The sequence below is a fragment of the Sitophilus oryzae genome, unplaced genomic scaffold, assembly GCF_002938485.1.
Source record: "Sitophilus oryzae breed Bouriz unplaced genomic scaffold, Soryzae_2.0 scaffold_1716_pilon_pilon, whole genome shotgun sequence".
NCBI classification, from domain to species: Eukaryota; Metazoa; Arthropoda; class Insecta; order Coleoptera; family Curculionidae; genus Sitophilus; species Sitophilus oryzae.
This window is the reverse complement of record NW_022146409.1, coordinates 1,116,209-1,134,443: the sequence shown is the minus strand read 5'-3', so window position 1 is coordinate 1,134,443 and position 18,235 is coordinate 1,116,209.

Here is an 18,235-nt window from a genome sequence, read left to right as displayed (position 1 = left end):
TCTGGGAGGGGTATTACTTCCATTGTCCCTCCCGTACATACCTGTATAGGGCTTGTTTCTCTCTACAATTTTCTGTTTCGCAGTGTACCGTTTGTGTCCGGGAAGGGTTCATATTTTCATAGTTGTCGATTTTCGAAAGAAATCAGTACATGTATATATTATTTCGTATATTTTTCATTATATTGATTTTATGGAAAGCACTGTTCATTAAAATGTTGTATCCTATGTTATAGGCCTTGTTTCTCTCTACAATTTCCTGTCCGGGAAGTGTTCATAGTTTCATAGTTGTCGATTTTCGAAAGAAATCAGTACATGTATATTATTTCGTATATTTTTCATTTTATTGATTTTATGAAAAGCACTGTTCATTAAAATGTTGTATCCTATGTTATAGGGCTTGTTTCTTTCTACAATTTCCTGTCTCACAATGTACCGTTTGTGTCCGGGAAGGGTTCATAGTTTCATAGTTGTCGATTTTCGAAAGAAATCAGTACATGTATATTATTTCGTATATTTTTCATTTTATTGATTTTATGGAAAGCACTGTTCATTAAAATGTTGTATCCTATGTTATAGGCCTTGTTTCTCTCTACAATTTCCTGTCTCACGATGTACCGTTTATGTCCGGGAAGGGTTCATAGTTTCATAGTTGTCGATTTTCGAAAGAAATCAGTACATGTATATTATTTCGTATATTTTTCATTTTATTGATTTTATGGAAAGCACTGTTCATTAAAATGTTGTATCCTATGTTATAGGGCTTGTTTCTCTCTACAATTTCCTGTCTCACAATGTACCGTTTGTGTCGGGGAAGGGATCATAGTTTCATAGTTGTCGATTTTCAAAAGAAATCAGTACATGTATATTATTTTGTATATTTTTCATTTTATTGATTTTATGGAAAGCACTGTTCATTAAAATGTTGTATCCTATGTTATAGGGCTTGTTTCTTTCTACAATTTCCTGTTTCACAATGTACCGTTTGTGTCCGGGAAGAGTTCATAGTTTCATAGTTGTCGATTTTCGAAAGAAATCAGTACATACATAATTATTTCGTATATTTTTCATTTTATCGATTTTATGGAAAGGACTGTTCATTAAAATGTTGTATCCTATGTTATAGGGCTTGTTTCTCTCTACAATTTCCTGTCTCACAATGTACCGTTTGTGTCCGGGAAGGGTTCATAGTTTCATAGTTGTCAATTTTCGAAAGAAATAATTAAAATAAATTAATTTCTTTCTGGGAGGGGTAATTACCCCCATTACCCCTCCCGTATATGCGCCCCTGTCTGCTGCTCAACAGACTGAACTGCTTCTTTAAAAAAAAAATTTAAAACAAAATTTACTTCATTATTTAAGGAAATAAATTAAAATTCTTATTTATATTCTCAATTTTCTTAAATAATTATTTCCTTATTGAAAATGTCACAAAATATTTGATTCACCGCCAGAAAGAAAAATTATATTTTTATTAAAAGAAAACCATTATTTACTAAGCGAAATACTTTATTCTTTTTAAATTCAATAGATTTCATATTAGAAGCTGTAATAATGCATAAAGCTCAGTTTTTGTTAAGGACGAAACCGATGAAATGCTTCGAAAACTTCCTGAGAGTTTTAAACTTTTCTCTGTTATAGTTCAGCAGAGAACCGAGTTTCAAGCTAGAAATAAGGAAGTCGAACTATCTCTCGATATGGCTTTTTAACGGTTTGTTGGTCTATCCTTTGTCTAGTTTATGAAATTATAGCAAATAAAATGATTATAAAATAAAATCTAGAAAAATTTTTACTATTCACCCTCAAATGATAAAATGTCACTTGAGGGTAAATCTATACTAATATATAAAATCCTTAAGTGACTGACATACTGATTAATCACGATCCTGCTCAAACCACTCAACGTAAGAAGCTCAATTTTGGCATACAGGTTGATTCTAGGGTGTAGAGGTTCGATAAGAAGGGATTTTTCGAAATTCCAGCTCCAAGAGGGTGAAACCACCCATCAAATATTACAAAAATTTTTATTTAAAAAACGGTCAAGTTTCCGAAAAAACGCTTAAACACGTATATTTTATTTTGTTTTTTTACATATTTTAAGATTTTTTAAAAATGTATACAGGGTGTTTCGAAAAATCTGGTCATTGAATAATCACGATCCTGCTTAAAGCGCTTGACGTAAAAAGCTGAGTTTTGGAAAACAGATTGACTTTAGGGTGTAGAGGTTTGATAAGAAGGGATTTTTCGAAACTCGAATTCTAAGGGGGTGAAATTATCCCTCAAATAGTAAAATATTTTTTATTTAAAAACCGGTGAGTTTTTCGGAAAAAACTCTTAAACACGTATATTTTATTTTGTTTTTTACATATTTTAAGATTTTTTAAAAATGTATACAGGGTGTTTCGAAAAATCTGGTCATTGAATTCCTGCTTAAAGCGCTTGACGTAAAAAGCTGAGTTTTGGAGAACAGATTGACTTTAGGGTGTAGAGGTTTGATAAGAAGGGATTTTTCGAAACTCGAATTCTAAGGGGGTGAAACCATCCCTCAAATATTAAAATATTTTTTATTTAAAAACCGGTGAGTTTTTCGGAAAAACTCTTAAACACGTATATTTTATTTTGTTGTTTTGCAAATTTTAAGATTTTTTATAAATTTATACAGGGTGTTTCATTAAATATGACCATTGAGTAATCACGATTCTGCTTAAACTGCTTGACGTTTAAAGCTGATTTTTGGCAAACGGATTGACTGTGGGGTGTAGAGGTTCGATAAGGAGGGGTTTCTCGAATCTCAAATTCCAAGAGGGTGAAAACGTCCCTCAAATATTACAATATTTGTTATTTAAAAAACGGTTAGTCTTTCGGAAAAACGCTTGGACAAGCATAATTTATTTGGTTCTTTACATATTTTGAAATTTTTTAAAAAATCATACAGGGTGTTCCAAAAAGTTAGGTAATTTCCTAACCACGATTCTGCTTAAACTGCTTGACGTAAAAAGCTTATTTTTGGCAAACGGATTTTTCGAAAGTCAAATTCCAACGAGATGAAACAACCCCTCAAATATTACCAAGTTATATATTAATATCGCCATATTGTTTTTTCTCATGCTGGCATAAATGTGAGAAAATTTTATCCAGTTTGTATGTTAATGGAAATTCTTGCTTTGCTTTATCATCACCATTACAAATGATTAATTCGACGCGAACGAAGTCGCTGGTACACGCTAGTAATATATAAATAAATACAAGAAAATGGAATTAATTGCACTTTCAAGTGAAAGTGATAAATGTCGACATTTTTAATAGCAGGTATTTACCATATCCATGTATAAAAGATGGACTAACCACATACAGGCTGCGCGTGGCATTAGAAAATTCTAGAAAACTACAATATCTAGATCAGGGCCCGAATTATGTAACTTTGACATAAAAACGTTACGCTTTCAAAGCGGTAAGCGAAAGTATTCGATCTCTGGATCGAGTTTTCGGGATATGCGTTAAGCACATATTGGCAACATCAAAATTTCTAATGTAGGTAATAGTCAAAAGTTGATAACTGAGGGATGTAACAATGAAAAATGTCAATGTTACGTGAATTTCATAACCTATTGTTGAGTTATGTCAACTTATTTTTCTATGGATCTGTCATTATTCTTATTATACGAGGGAAATGTTGAAGACTCGGCATTTTCGATATTTTGAACAATATTTATAGCTGCCAAATCGTAAATTATCAATTACTTATTGAGGAATTTATAGAAGAAGAAGTAATTTTCACTAAAGAGCAATAGAACGCACAAAATCACAATTTTCTCGATTTTCACTCACAAGCAAAACGATCCTTTAAGGTAACCGTTTTCGAATCGCTCAGGCGCAATTAGTAAAGACGCTAAGCGCGTCAGACGAAAATACCGAAATCGTTAATTATGTGCGCGTCAGCGAAAATTAACGTCATATACGCTGAGCGTCTTCTAAGTTAGAAAAAGAGAAAAAAAAATATTTAAGGGAATTTTTTTTGAGAAAAAAATATTTCAAATTTTAGGAAGGAAAAAACTGCCTGTCAGTAAAACTTGTATAGCCTAAACGTCAAATTTAGTTATTACCGCAGACACTAAGATATGATGTGGCTATTTATTTCAACAAGTAAATTGTTCGAATGTCATATAATAGCTGGCTATTATATGGCCATAGCTGTCATGAAACAGCGATTAAAAAGTTATCACAAATAATGTTCTTCAGATAGCCCTCTTTTTCTATTTTAAAAGCGAAAAGGTTTTTCAATTCCTTACTTTTTGATTATACATGTTCCTCAGACATGTTCCTCAGATACAGCCCACTTGGCTTAGAAATGACGATCGATCACATTGTCCATATAATTTTACATATAAAATGACAGCGATCTTCATTTCATAGCCATCGCTGACGCCGTTTCTTTTTTCGATCATATTGTATTATCTGACAGAGAAATTTACCTTATCTATTATTTTCTTGGAAATTGGTGTACCTTTTCTATTAATTCAATTTTCAGGTATAGTTCTTCCTTCAAAAGATATATAGTTCTTCGCATTTTGAAATACTTAATATAAGTTGCGCTACCCAAAGAAAGCACCCAATATCTTGCTTTAATATGAAGTTCTTTCTTTAAGACTAGCTAACAACTTTCTTATTAAAAAAACAAACTAAACTCAACTTTTAAAAATTCCAAAGTTTACCTAAAAAATCTTTATTTAATGTTACGTCTCTCAAAAATTTAATTTTCCGAAAAGTTTTCACATGAATAACCAATCAAATGAAAAGGAATTTCAAAGTTTTTAAAATAATTTACCTACTCCACATTTTTTATTAATATTAGCGTAACGAAACCCAAACCTCCGAACTGTAAAATACATTTGGTCAAAAAAATTCCCAATAAAAATGTATCCCGTGACAACCGAAATTAGTTCATTATGGATTATACGTTTTTTTGACAGCCCACCTGCATTTTTTAATTCCAACGCGAACGTTTCAAGTTTCAAATTAAATTTCACCTAGTTTTAACTTTTTATCTCCAATTTGATGATTTTATAAAAAAATCGTAATAATACATGAAATTACATTTAAAGATTATTTTTAATGAAAAAAATAATATAGAACGTTATTCACTATACCTACATAGTATGTTCAACGACAAAAACTCCCACAGTGATAGATGTGTCTGTCCTTTTAATTTCAAAGTAGTTTATTTTATTTTACAAAGAAGTAAGTTGGTACAATTCGAACGCATAGCAGAAAATTATAAAGCGTGACCACCCAAAAAAAAGAAAAAAAAAAGCAGAAAAGAACTTTGCCAGAATGGTCCTGGCAGCCTAGGCAACGCAACTCTCTCCTGAAAAGGAGAGTTTGAGAAGAAAGAAGAAGAAGAATATATTTAAAATTTGAGTGACAAGTGATTAGTTCAAAATATTGTAAAAAAATGTATAAAACTGAAAAAATGTAAACGAGTTATTTTATTAAAAACAAATTACGGGTATGTGTTAATAAAAAACAAGTAAGAGTGTATTTTAAATAAAACACCACATACCAAAAAAATGTTATAAGTATTTCTTACAGTAAAGCTCAAGCAACTTCCTGCATTTATTATTACATTTATCAATATAAATTATGTACAAAAAATAAAATAAAATATTGCAAAGGAATAAATAAAACACAACATTAGTACAAAATATTTTATTAATACTTTTATTAATAAATTACTTTTATTAATAAATTATTATAATTAATAAATTAAAATTTTATTAATACTTACTGAATTGTATACCTTAAAAGTTGGTAAATTAACTTTAATCTTAATTATTTTAAACCAGTACCTATCTTTTGACATTATCTTTCTGCAGTACTAAAATTTATTATTTACCTATGGCGTGATGCTATTTTACAGATTCTCCAGTTTTTGGTACCATATACGAGATGATATGCAAACTCTATTTGTGGCTAATACAACTCTCTGGCAAACTGTGTCTCTGGCGGTCTCTGGGCACACCATATTAATTGTAAACTATGGTCTGAGTTAACACTTAATTTTCCCTCGAGTTTTCCTCCATTGAATTTTAAAAAACAAGAAACGCACGTAATAACGCATTCCAAAATGCAAAATATTTATCATTTCTATTTGACATAATTTGACAGAACATTATAACCTATCATTTGGCAAAAGTTTGACAAGCCTCAAAAACCTTACGTCGAGTTCATACGCATCGGCCCATATCGGCCGGCGCCGACGCACAATGATCTGGGATCCTATTCTGTATCTTTTTCGGTTTCGGATCCGAAAATTCGATTCGGTTCGCTACCGAACGATAGAGCTGCCGAATGTTATGTTCAGTAGCGCGCATTGCGATTCTCTATGGCGATTCTGTGTCCTTTTTCGGTAACCGTTCGGTTCGGTTTCGAAGCAACCGAAAAACAATCATAAATTAGAGCATGACAGTAGGGCGTGATAGTGACAGTGACAGTGACGCTTTCAAATTCTGTATATTATATTTGTAAATTTTATATATTATATTTACAGGTAAATAAGATCTTTTTTCCGGAAGGAGTAACTAATATTAAATATTCTTTTAGGCACCGAAGGGAATCCGTGTGACTATGCAGCAGAGAGAAGCCTCGCTTCGCTTTATATAAGTACATGAAAATTTTGCAGAAAAAAAGGAGAATACTCGCTGTTGAATCTTCTTTGGCAATATAGAAATAGAAAATGGAAGCAGTTGCTGTTCAGAATGCAGCAACTGCCATTGCGACTATAATGAACATGTGAATCTGATAAACAAATATACTTTTAAAATGTACATAGTGTATAGAAACGTAAAATATACTTTTTTATGAGGATAAGGATTTTGTGGTTTCATTCTCTGCCTATATGATTAATAGTTCATTTTTTCTTTTCAGGCTACAAGACGTCGTCGTGAGGATGTGGGTTGGAGAAAGAGTGAATTTTTTTTATTCAATTTTGTTTAATATAATGTTTATAATAATGTATAAAACAACATTTTTAGAATTATTTTATATTAAAACTTGTGTTAAAACTTAATTGTATTCATTCTAAATTAAAAAAGCCCCTAATAAATAATCACAATATAAATGTAATAAAATACAACATGTTAATAAAACGAAAGTATATGTTTGGTACTCTTTTTAGCCCTTTAACCAACATCTGCGCTCTGATTATATCCATATTCCTGACAAATACTACAAATTTTCACTTTATTCAACACTTTACATCTATCATTCCTACTATTTAAATTATAATTTCGAGTGTAAATAAAACCTTTGCAATAACACGCAAATTCTAGCCCTTTTTCGAAACTGTCAAACCCCTGACAGAAAAATGTATTGTTAAATAGAATAATTATTATTAGTTACCAAGACAATTAGAGCTTTCGGTAAGGGAACCGAGGATTCGGTACGGTTTCCGTTCGGTTCGGAGCTACGGACTAGCTTTACGTGCTACCGAATCGAATATATGTCGTCACAACCGAACAAATTCTACCGAATCGATCGGTAAAATACTTACAGAATAAGGCCCCTGGCTGGGTCAGAAAGCGGTAAAAAGTCATTTTGGTCATAATAAAGAGATTTTAAGAATACGAAAAAAATACGATTTTTTTATTATTGAATTTCAAAAAAAATCCGTTTTTTTTCCAAAAAACTCAGCTTTTTTGATTGCATCTTGTAGAACATCCTAAAGTGCTACTTTGCCCCAATTTAATCATGTTCGTATCTATTACGATTACCGAGATACCAATGCTCGTACGTCGAATTTGTAGCACTCTGCACTCTGTATATTCAACTTAAAATATAAGTTAAAACGATTCGAGGTGAAAATATAATTTTCACCAGCAAATCCCGTAAAAAATGCTTGGTTCCTTAATAACTCATCGGACAACATTCATTATACAGAGTTTATCTCTGTTGTCCTCATGGGCGGGTCATGGCGGGTAAATATATAATTTAGATTTACTTAGGAGGCTTGGGGTATGATATTTATATACTAGCTAACCGGACTAAGGTGGACTTTAAAAGATAAATTTTGTGAAACTAGCAAGAACATCTTTTAAATTAACATTTTATTAAAACAATTTTGCGCAAAATCAAAAACGCTTTTACCATTTTTTTTGATACTGCTTAAAAGCCTAGTCCTTATCCTACACGTAGATGTCTTTAGTTTCTTCCAGGAGCAATTTTTGCTTTAGTTATAACTTGTTTTCCTTTTTTTCTTTGGGCTTATAGTGATTACGCTCCAAAATTATACTAAATGAATCCTCTGTAACTTAAAAAAAAAAAAATTAGGAATTCACTTATAATGCGTCATATCTCTGGGGTCATTTAAGTGTTTAATTAGCATCGGTTAAGGAAGATACCAGGATATCGGATTTGACCACTTATGTGTGACCTAGCCCCAGATCACTGTGCGACGTACGTTTGTCGTTCATCGTTCCGCCAAACCAATTATATTTAAGTATGATCTGTCATTTTTGAAATAGACCAATAAGACTGGTTAAATACAACAAGAGACAACGCATGACGGATTTATATATAAACCCACCCATAGTTAACTTAAAAAATATTGGAAACTTTTTTTTAAGTGAAATAATTTTTTTCTGTCATCGTCTGTTGAAATCTTACCTGAAGAAAAAACAGAGTATAGCAATTTTTACAGTTAGGTAATTCAATTCAATTTAAATTCAGGAAAGATTACGGCAGCTGTCAAAATACGACAAAAATATCATATTATCAAAAAAAAAACGTCAAAGACGGCTGGGGAATGTCCGGGAATGGGGAATCGATGATAATTTTGGCAAGGTCAAACCCTAGACGTAATTACTTGGCCTATACTTACTCATCTTTATTTTTTAATGGCGCTTACTGCTAGTTTGTTTTAAGAAGGTTGTTATTTAATTTTATATTGATTAAAAATAATTTTTAAATGGTGTAGTTTAAAATCAGAACAAAATAATTTTTTTGAAATAGATTTGTGTCCAGTGGCGTAGCTAGCATTGAAAGGGCCCTGTATCACGAATTTCGCAGGGGGCCCTGAGACAGAACCATGGGGGGTTAGGTTAGGTTAGGGGGATAAATAAAATAAAAAAAAATTACCGTCTGGTCAGAATAGCTTATTATTCATAAATATCTTTTACTTACAGGAATAAAATAAACATTCTTTCCAACAATAAACATAAATATCAAAACAAGGAACGTATGGTCTTTGGTAAAATTATACCTACAGAAATAAAATAAATATTCGTTCCAACAACAAACAACAAACAAACATAAAAAAAAACAAGAAAATATTATGAAACTAAAATCAAGAAGGGTAACAATAATTATTAGGTATATAACAATTTTATTTTTTATGTTTGGCAACCGTTTGATGTATACGGGGACAGGCGAATGCGTGATGCCCGCGTGCTCTGGCTGTAGTTGATACGGGGTTTCATTAAAGTATGAGCAAAGTTTGCATAATCACGTAAAATTTTAATGCTAACATCATATTTTGATTTTTTTTTACTTCTCGGTGGGCCCCTCAAGTTAGTGGGCCCAACACTTCGGAATTATTTAACACTTTGGCACACTTTGGTCCCAGTTAATGACAATCTTCTTCTTCCTGTGCCTTGTGCTTAGCCGCACGTTGGCGATTGTCTGTACTCTTCATATAATGTGTAGAGTGCCGTTTTCGGCTCTTCGGAATATGGTGGCCGCATCGCTCATGTTATACCAATCCCGTATGTTTCTTAGCCAGGAATATTGTTTTCTTCCTGGGCCTCGCCGTCCCTCTATTTTTCCTTGTAGAATTAGTTTAGGAATGTAATATTTGACTCCTCTAAGGTTATGGCCGTAGGTAGGAAACTTTTCTTTTTTTAACTATCTTAAGTATTTCTCGTTCATAGCCTGCAGTTCTTAAAACTTCTTCGTTGGTGGCATGTGCTTGTGGTTAATGACAATAAACATTTTTAAAGCTTGCTATTATCCTTGGATTAAGGCAAATTAATAAAATGGCGTTTATCTCATCAAGGAGACCGGAATCGGGAAAATATCAAGAGCCAACTTTGAATCGGCTTTAAACAGCCTACACAATTTTGTTAACAAAAGAAAAAAGTCAGTGGCGCACATGTTTTTTTTAGAAAAATATTCCAGTGATAGCACGTCCCTGGTGAATATGTCGCACTTATAGTAACTTATACCCTCTTTCATTTGTTTTTGTTTAAAGGACTTATAGACTACAATCCCATCGAAAAAATTAACATGTGAAATGAACCAACGTGAATAACGCTTAGAAGGCTGTTACTATATTATAAAATAACTCTGAGCGCTATGCCGTCATTTCTGAGCGGTACACGTGAGTACGTGAGTAAATGGAATTTCTCAGGTACAAGTGAGGAATAGCAATTTTTTATATACGGCTTTTTTATAGCTTATAGATGATTAAAAATAAATGCCGAAAAACCTAATGCCGTACTAAAGTGGTGGTGCCGGAAGTTAGTGCAAATTTTTAATTCACCGGTAATTCTAGAAGCAATATAGGTCAGTTATTACTGTACGGCATTTGTGTTATTCTTTTTGTATACATATACAGATACTACACCCATGAACGCCGTACATATTTTCAGCGCAGAGGTCGAAAGCCAAGGGTCGCAAATATGTTTCTTTTATCGAGATCTACCAGCCCTGAAAATATTTGCACTTATTTAAGACTCACCCTGTATATCTCGTCTGCAAAATCTTTCTACAAATTTCATTCATCAACAAAAAAATAAAAAACCAAATATAGGTACTATATTCTTTTTCTCTGTTTAAAAATACTTCTGTAAATTAAATTTTCGAAACCTTAGCCAAAATAACCTCTTTTAAAACGTCAAATTTAACAGATTTTTAACAGATTGACGTCAAAGAATGACGTCAAAATCAAACTTAAAATCATTGATAAAACATTATATTCTGAAAATATAATAGAGACTATATATTTCTCCACTTTATGTTCGATACAATAACCGTAGGTGTATTTTATTGGCTCTCTTTTCCAAATCTTACAGTAGCTAACGTGTAACATATAAATTGTTCTTTTGCTAAAAATAGCTCTACGGCATTAAATTCTACCTACGATCTCATTAAAAGTATTTGTTTGAGCTTTAACGCGCCTATAAGGCCCTTTTAACTTGATATCTGAAGTATCAAATTATTCCCAGCCGACTTCGAATAAGGAATATTTATTTGGAGACTAAGAAATCGCTTAGAAGGAATTAAAAGAAAAAGAAAAAACTCTTAAAAACATATATCTCTGTAACAGTACAAAATAAAACAGAACAGTGTTTTTTATACAACCGGTTCATTAAGCTTTTTAGGATCTAATATAAACACTTCAATCTAAATAATTGAAGATTTTTTACTTCAAGAATTACATTCTTTTTAAAATATATTCCATTTTCTAGGTCTCCTGCGGATAAACTGGAAATGACAGCCACATTTGTTTAATTTAAATAGAGTATATTTGTATATTTTGGATTCTACATTATAATTATAATTATAATTATTTTTGACAAGTTGAAATAATAAATAAAATTCAAGAAAACATATACAGGGTGAGTCTTAAATAAGTGCAAATATTTTCAGGACTGGTATATCTCGATAAAAGAATCATATTTTCTCTTACCATTTTTCAAATAAGTCCAAAATAACCGAGTTTTTAATAAGTCTGCAAATTTAAAAAAAATATATTTTTTTTGAAAAAATGTTGAGAGCCACCGGCTTTTTTCTGTATTTGCATCCCTTTTAGTGCCATAACCAATAACCATAGAATTAGTATAGCTGTAACAAGGCTGTAACTATGGTAATATCAGAGATTAAGAAATTATACCGTGGGAAAATTTGCGGTGAACAGGCAGTTCTAAAAATATTTCGAAAAATATACAGGGAAATTTAAAAGAAAATACACGATTTTCAACATCGTTTTTTGCGAAAAACACCTCATAGACGTGTTCCTGGGGTCGAAATATACCACCCCTGAAAATATTTGCACTTATTTAAGACTCACCCTGTATAATTAGATAATTTTAAGGAATTTTGATAAATGATTGGTTTATTACAAGCAATATGTATATTATACTGTCGCGACCTAGCTGGGGGTTGTTTGCTAGGGTCGCAATACCAGGTTCTCTCTCTCAATCAAAACAACCATTGGATAAAATATGCATTTATTTAATATAAGGTTTACAGTGTATAACAATTTTGGGGAATGCCAAGACTTAACGGTTTACTTAAAGAAGTACTTACAGGAACATCTTCACTCTGCGCTGTCTTCTACTAACGGACTGATAACGCGAATTACTGACCGTAATAATGCGACTCACATCGACGAACTAACCTTTTGACTCTCTTCAGCATACATTTTTATATTTTCTATCACTCGTAGTCATCGCCGGTTACGTCGCTCAATCTGTTTTCATCTAATTACATTCACCCGGATATGACCATGAGGAAATCGAACTTTGGTAGCCTGCGTTTGATTATCGACCCGAGATTGTTGTATTTTAATTGTTTAATTATCAATATTATTTAAAAACATATCTGGGTCGATGTCATGCAGGTAACCGATCTCTTGGGCCTATATCAAATTGGTTTACTCGAATTATATTTTATTTACTAGAATTATATTATTTGTGTTTTTTCCCAATTTGATCTAAACCCAAGTTGACATCTATTTAAGTCTTGACAATACCGGGTGTTGCATCGTCGATCGGGACATAGGAAATCCCATGTAAATTTTAATGGGGTCAATTATTGACTTCCCTAATTATTTTAGAGAATAATTCTATTTAGGTTTATTGAAGAGCACTAAAACCCACATTCAAAAGAATAACTTTAGATATTTTTGATTAGCCCGTTTACGAGTTATTGCCGATTTCTTTTTAAATATTTCTCCTTCCTTATGGCCCTGTATTTACTTATGAGCACCAGTCAAGTTAAAAGATAACTGTCAAATGAAGTTGTCATTTCAGAAATTTATCTATTTAGTGCTTTATTATTATTATTAAAAACTCATACCTACATCGAAAATATTAGACATGAATTACACTACCGAAGAAAAAGTATTGATGATTAAATGGTATTATCAAGGAAATAGTTATCAAAAGGTGTCGGACATGTTTGCTGCTCTGTATCCGAATAGACCGATACCTGGAAAATCTACAATCGCAAGGAATATCCAGAGATTTGAGACCAAAGGTACCCTAATAAATAACTGCAGATGTGAAGCAAGGCAGGAACAAAGAGAAGATGCAAGAAATGATACCGATTTGGAAGTTTTATTGTGCGTGGAAGAGAACGATGGAAAGATCAGCACAAGGAAACTTGAGGATGAAATAGGAATAGATCACACTACAGCGTTTCGAATTTTGAAACGACATAAATACTATTCCTTCAAATATGAAAAGCACCAAGAGTTACGAGATGGGGACGAAATACGACGGCAGGCGTTTTGTTTTGATATGATGGAAAGAGCAAACACGGATAGGGAATTTTTAAAAAACATATGTTTCACTGACGAATGCACGTTTACCTTAAATAATGAACCCAATGTTCAAAATTATCGATATTGGAACAAAGAAAACCAACACAGGTTTGTCGAAACAAGGACGCAATATCCACAGAAAGTAAATGTTTGGGCAGGGATATTCGGACACAATATTATCGGGCCATTATTTCTTACGCGAAATTTAAATGCAGAATATTATTTGGAACTACTCGAAAATCATATTTTACCTGCTTTACATGCTGTCGCTAGGGAAAATCAGGAAGTTTGGTACCAAATGGATGGCTGCCCGGCACATAGTACCCTGGCTGTTCGGGAATATTTAGACAATAGTTTTAACGGAAACGTTATTGGCCTAAATCATACAGTAAATTGGCCAGCAAGGTCTCCTGATATTTCGCCAAAGGATTTCTTTCTCTGGGGCCATTTAAAAAACGGGATATACAAGGATAAAAAATACCCAAATCTATACGAGTTAAAAAATGCTATTTCTGACGAATGCGATATAATTTCAGTTTACCCACTAGCGAATGTAAGAAGAGAATTTTATGATCGCCTGGGTTATTTATTGTCTAGCAGTCGATGGAGGAATATTTGAACATCTTCTTAAATCCTAAAGTTCTAACAATTTAATAGTACCTAAATTAGTTATTGCATATTGTAATAATACTATAATTAACCTTGTAATTGATTACTTTATTTTACTTTAATTCATATTAATTGGTACTTATAAATACATCTTTAGGATTTCCGATGTAGGAATCAGTTTTCAATAATAATAAAGCACTAAATAGGTAAATTTCTGAAATGACAACTTCATTTGACAGTTATCTTTTACCTTGACTGGTGCTCATAAGTAAATACAGGGCCATAAGAAAGGAGAAATATTTAAAAAGAAATCGGCGATAATTCGTAAACGAGCTAATCAAAAATATCTAAAGTTATTCTTTTGAATGTGGGTTTTAGTACTCTTCAATAAACCTAAATATAATTACTCTCTAAAATAATTAGGGAAGCCAATAATTGACCCCATTAAAATTTACATGGGATTTCCTATATCCCGTCCGACGATGCAACACCCGGTATAGTAATTTACCAGTGAAAAGTTATTCCATATTTCTCTCGATTTTTGACCGAGGTCTACCGCACCCTGTACAAATCGTATTCAAAGATCGTAATAGTTTTAATGTCTGATACAATTTCCATCTAGATTACACCTCTAAACAAAACTGATTTTAGAATAAATAATAAATAACATAAAATAAAGCTCAATGTAAAGACAAACAAATGCACAAAATTTCAAATCAAATCCAAATGTTTCGATTGAGATGTTAAACAGAACTGTCAAGGATGGAGACCTATGATGTCGATTCCCAAGGGTCGATTCCGTCTACTATGCATGGATACATGTATATCATTATACTAGTTTAATCTTTTTATTCAAAGCCTAAATTAACCGTTTTTAAAATAAATTTGATTTTGTTGAACCCACTTCACTAAACACAATGCTAAAACTGATAAAAGTAGTGCTTCTTCCATGGTATTTACCTAAAAGTGATCTAGAACGGCATCGGCAGTCAAAACTTCCAGTGTGTACGTTAGTCTTTAATCCATATTACTTGACCCTTTTAACTGACGGGAATAACGTTTAGACAACTGCCCCAGTTCTTTAGGGGGTCTTCCGTTTTAAGTGTCAGACAAACAGTAGAACTGTAAGATATACCGTTGTGTACCTTTAAGAATTGATTCTGTATTATAAAGCACAATGCACAATAAGGTGCTCATAGTATTATAATAAATATTACATTCAAGAAACTATAAAAGTGGAATATTTTTAATAGAAACGTTTATTTTTGTTCTTTTTAGGTATTTTATTATTGTGCATCAAAATTAAAAAGTAAGCTAAACTTGTGTTTCTACTAATGGCACCCTCGATATATTTTTACTTTGCCTGTATTCCGTTGCAAAACCGGGCGAACCAGACCGGTAAATTACGGTAAAGAGCGGTTCCTGAAAAACATTGGTTTGATACGGAACGGTTTGGTAAAGTACTGGAAACGTCAAATGTTGACGTTTTCTAAATTTGAATACCTCTATTATAAAATTTATCTTTTATGCATTTTTAATGTACCTATTCTCTGCTTTTACGTTTGCTTCTATTCAATGGAGTTTAATATTAAAAAGTACTTTATTAATAAACTGTTAAACTCGTTAGACAGCTCAAGTGAAGATTTGCAGGTCCAATATTTAAAGAGATCAATAATAAATAAACAAATCTAATCAATATTTATATTTTTCTGACTATTTATATTTTTGTAGCTTACAAAACATTCACGATTACTTGTCGTCTTGTTTTTCATTTTTTCTTTAAATGTTCCAGACTTTAAGAAACAATGGCTAAATGATAAGTTTAAATGGTCCTAAAAAGTCATTCTATTTAATTAATGAAATTTATTTACCTTTACTGCCTACCTCCATTGCTTTTGGATGTAAATACAAAATATTATTACAAATTAAAAAAAAATAAATTAAAGAAGAATTTCACTCGAACTATTTTACTTAATATATTATCCAATATTTGCTTGATTTCTGTCACATAAATGACATTGATTGACAAACAAAACCAGAAAACCCAGCCTTCTCGCGCTGGTTAGTTTGGTGACAGTTATAACCGAATTTTTCAGGAACCGTGTTCCGTAATAAGGAAACTTTCAGGAAACCGATAGAAACGGAACATAAAACCATAACCAAGGTAAGCAACGGAATACACCCTTTATTCGATAGAAAATAACACTCTGAGTAGAATGGCATATCATATGTCATCAACCTTTGACATTTTCGTTTAAAAAAAATCGTATGTTAAATTTCAATCTAGGCTACCATGACTGTGTTAAATACACTAATTTTTAATCCATGAGCCTTGGAAAAATAGATTTGGTCCTCTAATTTTTTTCGTGTCTTGTCCTGGTGGGTTAAAAGATGCCCAAATCGTATGTGTTATCATATATCATTTTTTTTAAATGGAACAAGGGTAGCTCATTAGCAAATTTGGAAAAAGCATTTTTTTCGTTTAATTTGGTACCACACGCTTGGTATTTCGAGTCAAATTGTCGTTATGAACCGCATGTTACAATTTCAAATAAAACACATGCGAAAATGTCAAAAGTTTACATATGATATGTCATTCTATTCAGAGTCATTTTGTATCCAATAAAGTAAAAGAATACCGAGGATGTAATTTAAAAATCAAAAGTTGTAGTAATTTCCGGTAAAACAGAAAGTAACCAATAACAATTTAATAAATCAATCAATCCTAACTTATGTCACATACTAACATACGTACCAAATCTCGTTTTTTTATCTGAAAAATTAAAAAAGTTATAAGGGTGAGTCACTTTAGAGACGCACCCGGTATAGTGTCATTACTACAAATTGAAAGGATTTCAACAAACATCATCCAATAAATAACAAAAAATAATCTACTTTTAAGAATTATAACTAGACATCAGGGGCGGGAAAGTGAAATAGCAAAAGCGGTTCCACCGTTTCCACGGAAATTTCAAATAAAATAGTTCCAGCCTCAGGCGCTAGGTGGTAGTGCAATTAATTTTTAGGTTAAGAAGTTGCTACTAGTTATTGCCAGATGGCGTTAAATCAGAATTTTCTTGTAGTTTCCATAGTTTCCAAAGGCCATTGTCATACTATTGTCAAATTCTCAAAAAATATTGTCGTTGTCAGAGCGCCAATCATAATATTATCAAAACGTTTTTCAAACTATAATTTGTTATAGGTATGTGTTTTAATTAGACAATTCCTTTTGTTTGTGGCCTTAAAAATATAATGTAAGTCTTTTATTTTTGCCATAATTTAAGTACCTATTTATATTTACTCAATTTACAAAACTTTGGGCGTATTACGTTGGTCTTGTTTTATTATAATAAACGATGTTTAAATATTTGACTTATAAATAAAAACTTTAAAAATAATAAATAATGTTTACACATGTTCGGCTTTATTTTTATTTAATTGTATAAATTATACTGTTAAATCTTATTTTTTCACATCACAACGATACTTGTTATTAGTATTGTTGAATTTGTGTAAAAAATAAGATTTAATAATCAAATTTAATTATTTTAGAGTAAAATTCAATAAATACGCTCATTTATAAAGCCCGCGCTTCGATCCATTTAAAACAAGCCCTACTCAATAGATTCTGTAGTCTCTCACTTCTGTAGGACCATTTTTCAGTATGGCAGAGTCCATTCTTTTTCTAGCTAGGTATATTCTTTGCTAGACATGATAGTCGTCAGTGTCAAAACATTCTTGTTTGAAACATTTTTCGCTATTATAGGAAATTTTTATGTGAATGATAAACACCAATATTTTTCTCCTCGTTCTTATTTATTAAAATTATTCCTCTAAAGTTTGTAACTAATCACAGCTTTAAATTTAAAGATAACACGTTATACATATACCTTAATATATAAAATATCAAAAACACAAAAATATATTTCAACATAAGCTCTAGGCGTTGAATAAAAAAAGACTAAGGAAGGAGCATATCAAAAATCTTAGGTACACCGCGATGGGCCACAAATATGGCCGACTTAAATTCCGGTTTATCAGTGTCGTTCTAATTTTATTTAAAATGTAAAACTATGATGTAAGGTAGAC